Genomic DNA, 11,487 nt, shown 5'->3' with positions numbered 1-11,487 from the left:
AGCCCCAAACACAGAACTAACCCATGCCAGCAGTCTCTAGCTATGTCTATCACTTATCACTATCATGATTTAACAAGATGCAAGGCCTCATCTACAGCTATATCAGCACAGCAGTTTCTTTAAATTCGATAGCTAAAAGTCTGAAAACAGAAGAACCCTAGATCTCCTTCTGCTGAAACCAGAGCAACTTGAAAACTCATAAACAAAGCTTGCTGTCTTTTTTAAAAACATCAAACTTACAGATAACTTCCATGAGAAGAAGGGCTAGGACCCTTCTTCTGATTACAGTCCTTACTCCAGTGCCAACAGGATTTGGCTCCTTCCCTTAACCACACCAAACGGTCTTTTCATCCTGCTTCTAGTGCTAGGGTCTTATGTTCTTTTTTTTAAATTTAATTTTGAAAAGTAGAAAAAAAGCAAGAACAAATATCAGAAACAGGGTAACATACAACAATACATATGCTACAGATTTTCAAACCAAGAATAGCTGATTAACAATGGTTGATATATTGTCCATTTTTATTGTTAAATCTGTTGCTCAGATTAACAGATATAGTTATATGTTTGGACATGGTTGCGTGTTACCATTTGCCTTCAAGAAGCATTAAAATTTCATTGTTGTCTCTTTTTTACTTTTCTTACCTTTTTAAAAAAATTATTTTAAAGAATGTATAGTAATAATTGATATGACATTAGAAATGCTACACATTTAGAAGACCAAGATGTCAGGCATTCAAGCATGGTTTTTGTATTACACATTGCTATCCTTAATTGTAGTAGCTTGGATCGCAAACATCAGCATACAGAGTTAGTCAAGGTGAAACATGAACAGCCATTTTCAAAAAACTGATGGGGATTTTTAGTACAATTACCTTAGCCATCCTGTATATATACTTGCATGTTTTTACCTTACCTTTTTTGTTATCTTTTCTCATTTTTCTCCTCTTCATTGTTTAATCCCTAAATTCTGTTTCTTTCTGTTTTACTATATCTGTTCTACCATTTAGGATTTATTTATTCATTCTGGTTCTTACACTCAGAAGACAATATGATATTTACACATGTGGGTCTGATTTATTTCACTTATGAGTATAGCCTCTAGTTGCATCCACTTACCTATGAAGGCTTCGAGATTGTCATTCTTTATAGCTGAGTAATACTCCATTGTATAAAAATACCACATCTTTTTCATCCGTTTATCTGATGATGAGCATTTTGGTTGCTTTCAAGATTTGGCTATCACAAATTGTGCTGCTATAAATATGGGTACGCATATATCATTGTGGTACAATGTTTTCAGTTCTTCATGGGAAATACTCAGAAGGTGAATAGCTGGATTAATGGGATTTCCAGTCCTAGTATTCTGTTTTGTTTTGTTTTGTTTTGTTTTGTTTTGTTTTGTTTTGTTTTGTTTTGTTTTTGAGGAGTCTCCACACTTGTTTTCACAGTTTTTGTACCAGTCCACATTCCCACAAGCAGTGGAAAAGGGCTCCTTTTTCCCCACTGTCTCTTCAGCATTTGATATTATTTGATTTCTTTATAGTACCCATTTTTTCTGGAGTGAGATGGGATCTCAATGTTGTTTTTTTTGTTTTTGTTTTTTTTTTGTTTGTTTGTTTTGTTTTGTTTTTTTTTCAAGCATGGACATTTTATTTTATTTTATTTTTTTGGTAGAACCGGAGATTGAACTCAGGCCTTTGCACTTGCCAGGGAAGTGCTTATTCCACTGAGCCATCTCCCCTGCCCCTTCAATGTTGTTTTAATTTGTATTTCTCAAATGGCCAGTGATATGGATCATTTTATCAGGTATTTATTTGTCTCTTGTATTTTTTCCTCTGAGAAGTGTGTGTTCATCTCAGAGGCCCATTTTTAGATTGGGCCTTTAAATTTTGGGACCCTATTTTTTTAGTTCTTTATATATTCTAGTTAGAAGATCTTTGTCTGAGTGACTATTGGTTAAGATTTTTTACCAGTTCATGTGTTGTCTTTTCAGGCTGTTGGTGATTCTTTTTGATGTGAAGAAACTTGTCAATAATACCAGTTGTTGATTCCTTGAAGGATTTCCCTTGCAGTTTGATTTTTGTTCATGAACTTCTTGACTACCCCATGTCTTCAAGATTTCCACCTACTTTTTCTTCCAGGAGATTTAGTGCTTCTGCTTTAATATTTAGATGTTTAATCCATTTTGACTTTAATTTAGTACATGACAATAGACCCAGGTCTAGTTTTACTTTTCACCATGTGAAGAGCCAGTTTTACCAGCACCATTTTTTATGGCCATTTTATTTTATATTTGGTACCAGGAATTGAACTCATGACCTTGCACTTGGCAGACAGGTGCTTATGATGCTGACCAACACCACTTTTTAAAGAAGCTATCTTTCTTCCAGTGAACATGTTGGGCCCCTTTTTCAAAGATAAGATGACTGAGTGTGTTTGTAGCTGTATTTTCATCTTCTCATCTGTTGCATTAATCTTGGAGTCTGTTTTTCTGCCATTACCATGCTGATTTTAATCACTGTAGTGTTGTAATATAATTTCAAGTCGGGGATTGTAAGGCCTCTTTGCCTCTGCTTTCCAATATTGTATTTGCTGTTCTAGGTCTTTTCTTGTTCCAAATAAATTTTAGCAATTATTTCTCTAGATTGGTGAGTTATGTTGGTGGTATTTTGATAGGGATTGCTTTAAATTTGTAAAATAATTTTAGGAATATGGCCATTTTCACAATGTTGGTTCTTCCTATCTAAGAACAAGGAATAACTTTCCATTTTCTGAAATCCTGTTTGGTCTCTTTTTTTAAGAGTACTATAATTTTCATTGTTTAGATCTTTTGCTTCCTTAAATTAATTCCTATGTACTTCGTTTCTTCGGATGCTATTGGGAAGGGTATTATTTTTCTAATTTCTCTCAGTTTGTTTGTTATCTGTGTAGAGGAATGCTGTTGATTGTGGGGTGTTCACTTTGCGACCGGCTATGGTACTGAATTTGTTTATTAATTCTAGGAGCTTCTTGATGGAATTTTTTGGGTCTTCCAAATAAAGTATCATGTCATCTGCAAATAATAATAGTTTAACTTCTTCTTTACCTATTCTTATTCCTTTTATTTCTCTCTCTTGTCTAATGGCTGTAGCTAATGATTCCACAACTAGATTGACTAGGAATTGTCATAGAGGACATCATTGTCTTGTACCTGATTTGAGAGTAAAAGATTTCCTTTTCTCCCCATTTAGAATTTTGTTGGTTGTTGAATTTTCATAGATGGTTTTTATTAGACTGAGGTAGAAGCCATCTATTCCAATTTTCTGTATGACTTTGAACATGAATGAATGTCAGACTTTGTCAAAGGCCTTTTCTGCATCAACTGAGATGATTATGTGGATTTGGCTTTTGCTCTATTGACATAGTGTATTACATTTATAGATTTGTGTATGTTGAACCATCTTTGCATCCCTGGGATGAATCCTACATGGTCCTGGTATATAATTTTCTTGATGATTTGCTGTATTCTCTTTGCTAGGATTTTAGCATCTATGTTCATGATATTGACTTATAGTTATTTTTTTTTTTTTGGTTGAATCTTCTTTGGTTTTGGTGTCAGTATAATACTTGTCTTTAAGAATGATTTTGGGAGTACTGTTCCTTTTCAAGTACAATGAATATTTTGATGAGTATTGGGAATAAATCTTCTGCAAACTTCTTATAGAATGCAACTGTAAATCCATCAGGACCTAGACTTCTCTTTGTCAGTAAGTTTTTTATTCTGTTTTCAAATACATTGGGTGATATTGGGTTATTTAGACTTTTTATATCATTTTTGTTTTTGTTTTTGTATTTTAGGGAAGGGTCTACAGGGTGTTCAGGGTCTCACTACTAGATCGGACTCATAATGATCCACCTGTTTACAGCCTCGCAAGAGTTGGGATTACAGGCGTGTGCCACCACTCCCAGTATATACTGCTGTCTCAGTGTGCCCCAGGCATGGGGCTGGCACAGCAGCCCCTGGGATCCAAACCCCTGGCCCCTGAGCCTTCTTGAAGGCATTTTAATCCACTGAGAAATTTTGAAGGCCCCAATTAGCCTCTCTTTTTGTCTACCTGATTAATTATTGTTCCATTTCTGTAATTCTATCTTTTGTAAAATTTTAAAAATTTGATAGTATGTATTGACAAGTGAATTGGGAGGGATTGATTCCCTCTTTTGTTTTTGTAATTGAATTTTTGCATAGTGAGAAACCTCTATCCTATATTTTGGAAGAGGAGGCCATCACATAGCCTCTCTTAACCTAATATAATCTATCTTTGAAAAACAGTAAATTAATATAACTTATCTGAAGGAAATGACAGTTAATAACACCAGAGAAATTAGCACAAAATCTGGATCAAGCCAATTAATATTACCAAATACATCTGATAATGATTTTGGGTTGATCTGAACAATTTGAGGCACAATATGCCTTTGTTGGATAAGTTGATTCAAATATGAAGACGTTATTGCGACTTGTGTCCCTTTGGAGGCCACCAGTAGGTCTTGCACTATTTAAATGGAATGTCAAAAATCAAGCAACTATTTACATCCCATTGTTTTTAGATTGCACTCCAAACCTCTATACTTTTTGTGAAATATTAAAGCTTTGTTTATACCAATTTTGATTTAGGACTGTATAACAGGCAATCAACCTTATTAAGGATCATGAGAACTTTAGGTAATCTTTTTAAATATCCCCAAAATTGTAAACTTAGTAAATATGATTTTTTAACTAAAGGCAAACTGGTTTTATTTTTAGGATGGAGACAGCCTTTAAATTAATCACTTCAAGGAAAAAAAGTAAAAGCTTCATTTTAGTGTCAATTGTAATAGAGAGAACCTCTATATTTTCTGCAAGGCTGTATTCCTGGTGGACTGGCCCTTTGTATCTCTCCAAGTCAGCAAGGTAACACCTTTATTTCTACAGACCTGTAGCTGCCCTACCTGGAGTCTGTCTGCATTTGTATTTGAAGGTCATTTAAAATGTTTTTCCTTTTCAATAATTTCTGTTTTTAACACAACGCATCTTCTTTTTAATTGTTCATAATTTTTATAACAGGAAAACAACCAATCAAATGATACAAGAGTCTGGAGTAATTTAATGTGCTTTGAATGGAGTGAACTAACACTTTGATTTTTCTGTTTAATCAGCATTGATGACACCAGGCAAAATCTGAAGACCTCTTGGTGTTGGGGCTCTGCCTCTTGTTGTTGCTCTTACTCTGTGCCTTAGGGCAAAGGGTTGCTAACAGCAGCTTGATTGTCTTAGTACCTGGAATAGTTTTTCTTGCCCAATTCCCTTCCTCAATTTTCACAGGGGCTCTCACCCTGGAGCCACAGACACTGTGTGTACCTGCTGTCATTTTGGCTCTGACCAATGGATGTTCTAGTTTTTTTCCAGATTTTAAATATAGACACTATTTTGAGGTTAAAAAAAAAATTATGATACAGCAATGTGTAGAGCAAATGCCAAGATCAAAGTGCTCCACAGTCATGACCCTCTGCTTAGCCCCAGGTGTGCAGGCCTGTAGTTGGTGGACTGTGCCAACCACCAGGGCTGGATCAAGCATGCAAACATTCAGGCAGCTGGAAAATCCCAACTAGGTCTACCTGGGACCAGAGCACTCGGCCCTCAGTGAACCCCTCCTGCTCTCCTCCCACTAGCAACACCACTGAGGTGCTTGGAACTACCTGTGTGCAATTTAAAATACTTTTTTTTTACTTAATTGAGCAAAGCCAGAGGCTTTAACCCCTGTTTTCTACCTTTGCTCTACCCTCCTTGTCCTATTTTGGGCTTTATTTTATTTTTATTTTTATTATCATTTTTTTTTTGGCTGGGTCAATCAAGACGTAGTCCCCTGTAGCTGCCTAAGCTTGCCTAAGCTTGCCTAAGCAGGCATTTTAGACCACTGAGCTATCTCACCGGTCCAGGACTTATTTTAATTTTGGTGGTGGTGGTATTAAAAAAAATTTTTTAAGTACAGAAACAAAGCAAAATTTAAAAAAAAAACAATTTTCATATACTTCTATACATGTCTATAAACATCAGCAGGGGTGCCTGTTGCAGGTATAGGGATCTGTTGGTCTCTCTGTGGCCCCATGGAGAAAAGAGTGAGAGGATTCAGAAAATAAATGCAAGTGAGAGTAGAGGAGGTCAGTAACTGACATTGCCTCTCTAGGAAATGAAGAGGCCTCTAGGAAATGCCATGCCCTCCCACAGAAGATCAGTTTCCAGCTTCAACCTCTCCTAACACTTGCAGACAAAAAAAATCTAGGTAATTTTTTAAAACATGTATGCCTAAAATATTAAGATAAATTATGGTAAATTAAGATGAATATTAAGATAAATTAAGAAGTAACACATGCTTTAACATTTAACTTTTGGACTGGGAGGTACAGCTTTGTGTCACAGTGCCAGCCTGACAAGCATGAGGTCCTGAATTTGATTCTTGGTTCCAAAAAAAAAAATCATACTTTTTTTGTGCATGAATAAGGGAACCTGGATTGATCCAACTAGAAGAATTAACTATTTCTAAAAGAAAGTTTAAAATTTTATAATCTATGAAGATTTTAAGGGGGTGAATTAGATCTCAAAGATCAAGAAAGAGTGAAATAAGATAGATATATTACTCAGCTTTAACTAATCTTAAAAAAGGGATACTCAGCAGGGAAGAAAGCTTGCTTAGCTATTAAAAACTTTAAAATGCTAACGAGACCCAAAAAAATTTCACAGAGAAAGGGAGAAAAATTACTGTAGCAAATTAAACTGTCTCCACTAGAGGGAATAAGGCACCAGGGTCTAAAGAGTCAGTGGCCTCAAAAGCCTGTGGACATAGAACCTTAGCAGCAGCAGTGGCAGACCACTCCTTACAGATCGGAGGAGGTCTATGAAGAATTACAGAAAATTTAGGCAGAGTTAGGAGGACATAATTGTGAAAATAATAGAAATGAAAACATTCCATAGAGATAGGCTTTAAAACGGCATAGCTATTGTATAAGTTGGTACAGTAATATTCGCAAATGCCTCCCCAAACAGACAAAAAAAATCTATGGGTCCCCACTGGCCTGTTTGGCTCCCTAAGAGTAAATGAGAAATAAAACAACATAATAGACTGAACTGAGTTTTGCTTTTATTTTCACCACGACCTACTTAGTCTCACAGAAGAAAAATACCTACTTTCTCATTATAATAGATGTTAAATTTTAGACATTAAAAATTCACTTGTCCATTAAAGGTAATAAAATATAACAGCTCTATAACTGAGAGGCTATAATCACAGAACAAGCAAACAGCTCACCTTCATGAGAATCAGAGGATTCCTATAAGTTGATATAACCCTGGTCAGAAAAATAATCTTTGTTATGTGTTGAATGAAGCATAGAATAAGATAACCATGTTTGTGGAAGAAAAACACTCCTAAAGGTTTTCATAAGATGAAAGGGTTAGAATCAACTTACCAATTTTTCCTTTTATAGTTGAAAGAATTTAAGAATAGCCATTCCTTTAAAGAAGCAAAATTTACCTGAGTAGTAAAAGAAAAGCAAGAGGACAAATCCTCTGAGTCTTCTGAATTGTCTGGGAACTTTATTCTCAACATAGCTTCCCATAAAAGAGATTAAAAATTGACTCAGAATCAAGCTGCTAGAATAAATTTCAAAATTTTATTAAAAATAACTTGCAAGAAAGCTCTCTTTAATAGAACAAAAGATGAAGCATTGCACCATGTGACTCTGGAGTTGTTCTCAAAACTAAAGTTAATGATCAACGGTTATGTAGAATTTAGCTCTGATATTTTTCTACATATTTAATTGGGCTACTATGTTATGCTCATCTTCACAAAAGCTTCTGCCAGATTATGGTGCAGACAAGGTACTAATGTCTAATGTTAGAAGATAGATTCTTAAATTAAGCGTGTTTGAAAATACAATCTCAGCATTCAGGTGGCTAAGGCAGAAGGACTGCAGTGAGTTGCCGGTCATCTGGGCTACAGAGTGAATTCAAGGTCAACTTGAACTTATTTGTGACACCTTGTCTCAAAAGTGAAGTAATAATCATGATGATGATATTTGAGAGCTTATGTTTATTATTGGTACAAAGAAACATTTGTTTTTATCTTAAAATCTCTCCACATGGTTATGATGCCAGGGCTTTATGGGGCAGGTCATAAAGTCCACCGTACCACACCCTGGAAGCAGCCTGCCTACCATGCAGACATCAGTTTAGAGTAAGACTGGCCCTTAACTGATACCTTCTTAGCCACACCATAAATTTGGAGCAAGCAATTTAGCCTTGGTGATACTTAGCTATCTCTATTACAATAGTGGGATATTAGTTTAACTGACAGAATTGTTAAATGAGAATATAAAAGGACCCACACAGCTCCAAATAAATATAACAATTTATTATCAAAATCTCTCCTACTGATTGTTGGTCACTAGTAGGATTTTATTGACACCATGGATATAGAGACCCAAGAAAATATAGTTTATTTTGTATCATCCTGCAAAGTCCCACTTCATACTTTGTGCAGCAAAAATTGTTAGCTTTAACTAGATCAAATTATTTACCATCTGTTTTAGGAAAGATAAAACCTCTCATCCTGTATAATGAATCAACAAGGATTTAAAACAAAAAGCATTGTCTCAAATTTCAGTAGCAAATAACTGTGTTTATGTGACCAAAAATTGCACACAAGGAACAAATAAAAGATCACAAAGCAAATCAATATAAACTTTGAAATCTCTTTCTATATCTCTCAGAACTGTTTCATTTGGTGTTTACGTAAGAAGTTGGAACAGTGATAATATTTCCAGTGGAGTGTCAGGTAATAAATCTTATTTTAAGATTCCAACTTTCAAAATTCTATTTTTATCCTTTCCAACTCCTTAAAATAATTTCTAGTCTAATTACTTTTGTACTAGTCATACACAGTAAAAACTTATATCAATATTTTATGTGCAATTAAGTTAAAAAATTACATTTAGAAGTGTCGGACAACTGAAAGCAAAAGAAAACAGAAGGCCAAAAGAATCTACAATAATCTATGAAAATTGCAGCAAATATAGTAAAACTAATGACACAAGATCAACTCTTTTCAAATGAAAAAATAGAAAATAAAGTACAATAAGTTAACTAATTGGATGTATGTCACCAACAACATTAATTACTCAGAAATGAATCTAATAAATTGTCCCTAAATTCACAAAGACACTCTTGAAGGTCCCAATCAAAATTTTCAATAGATAATTTTTCATTAACAATCTGACTTCCATGTTTATATGAAAATTCAAAGATCAAATTTTTGAGAATAATTTTCAAGAGGAAGAGCTACATGGATGCTAGAGCACTGAACATCACCATGAATCAGGAATTACAAAGATTTAGTAAAAGAGACCATGTGATAGCTTGCAAAGATACAGAAAAGACCAATAGAACAGAACAGTCTAGAAGTAGAAAAATATATTAGCATTTGATTTAACCCAAAAGAGGTATTGTAAAGGAACGAATAAAAGACATTCTTTTAAAAAGCAAACAAAAAACAACACAAAACAAAAGCAATACTGAGTCAATTACATATCTGTATGAAAATGAGCTTCTCTACCTCTCAGTGCCCACAAAATGATACCAGAAGATCTTTGATCTACTGTGAAGGACATAATAATAATGGTGTTGGAAGAAAATAAGGAGGGTGCATTCATGAATTTGAGACAGACATTTTTTTTTATGTGAAACACTAAGCATTTCTTTACTCAAAAAATATAGGTGGTACACTGCTATTTTGGTAAGGTTTTCTATTGCTGTACAAAATATCAGACAGTTTAAAGGAATAACAGGGCTCATGGTTTTAGGGAATTGAGGCCACAGTTGGCTAGCTAAAGACAGAAACATCTATAGATTACAACAAATACTGTGAACTTCATACTACTTTGTTAAGTGAAATTCTGTATCACTTATAATTTTTTCTGTTCTAATTCTAAGTTGTACTCTCTTTAAAAAATAAAAAAGTAAAGGCAGAAAGATCATGGTGAAAGAACATGTTGAAAAAGGTGCTCACTTCATTGTGGCCTGGAATAAGAGAGGGGGGACAATGTTAGAGAGAAAGGAAGCATACGCCACACACAGAACCCAAAGTTACCCTATGACCCCTCCATAATTATGCTTTGTAAATCTCCTAAAAATTCAAAAGACTACCAAATTAACTGAGCTAACTTACACATAACAACTAAATTCAAATAAAGAACTTATATTTATCAAAATATTTCATTAAAAGCAGCTCAAAGATCTGAAGATCTTTGGAAAACATGCATCAAAAAAGTAGAAATGAATATATAGTTGCTATAATCAATAAAATGAAAAAAACCCACAAAATGGGAAAATTATTTGAATTGACATTTTACAAAAGAGGATATCCAAAATATTAATATGAAATAGTTTCAGATTTAGTCAGAGCAAAATGCAAATTAAAAACCACACTTTGTTTTTTATTTGTTTGTTTTTGTGAAATTTTTGTTGTTGTTGTTTTTCCAAGAATCAAAACTATGACCTCAGGCTTGCCAGGCAGGTGCTGTGCGACTGGGCTTTATCATTGGCAAACAACCACACTTTGCTATGACCATGGACACACTAGACTTATATCAAATTCCTCAGTTCTGTCAATAGTACAGTTCAAGCTCCAAATGATTTTTATATTTTTTAATTAATTTTATTGAGAAAGAAGTAGCAATGAGACAGTTTCAAAACATGTCAGTAGGACAGTTACAATAATACATTGCATATTGTTGTCTTCATAGTAGTTATTCATAGTACAAGATGAATACATGATATCTTTTCTAAACACTATTAGTACAAATCTTTCTTCTCATTGAACTAAGATAAAGTAACTGTGTATCTAACCTAATTTGTATATACATATTTTTTTCACTACAAAATGGTCCTTCATTTATATCTCCATTTTTTGTTTACTTTTGTCAGAGATGGGTATTCCATTACCATTCAAATATTGCAGGTGCGTGAGTTCAGCAAAATAATCCAATATAGTCTAGTAGTCCATAATAGTAGTGCATTATCCACAGGACTGGCAATGTCAGAAGTTGTTGATTTGAGCCTTTTACAACTGAGCATAGTAATATGGCTTATATTATACCTTGTTTTTATACTTTCCTTCTGGATGGTTAAGACCAAGGTAAAAAAAGACCTAGATAACAAAAAAATATAACTTTTGTATCTGACAAGATCAGTCAAATCCCCTCAGGATTTACCCTGAAACCATATACATCAGTTTGTAGATCTTTTGTCAGTGTCAGCCATCTGGATGAGTCACAGCCATTGCTTCACCATTTTGCTCTCCATGAAAGCCTGAAAAAATGTTTTCTCTCCATGTGACTCTCCTTAGGCACACTCTACATTGTTAATCACTTTCCTCTGTGGCCCCATCATCTCCTTGATCAGAAAATTTGGGACAC

Source organism: Octodon degus, unplaced genomic scaffold, assembly GCF_000260255.1.
Source record: "Octodon degus isolate 3935 unplaced genomic scaffold, OctDeg1.0 scaffold00071, whole genome shotgun sequence".
NCBI lineage: Eukaryota > Metazoa > Chordata > Mammalia > Rodentia > Octodontidae > Octodon > Octodon degus.
Note: the sequence above shows the minus strand (reverse complement) of the source record.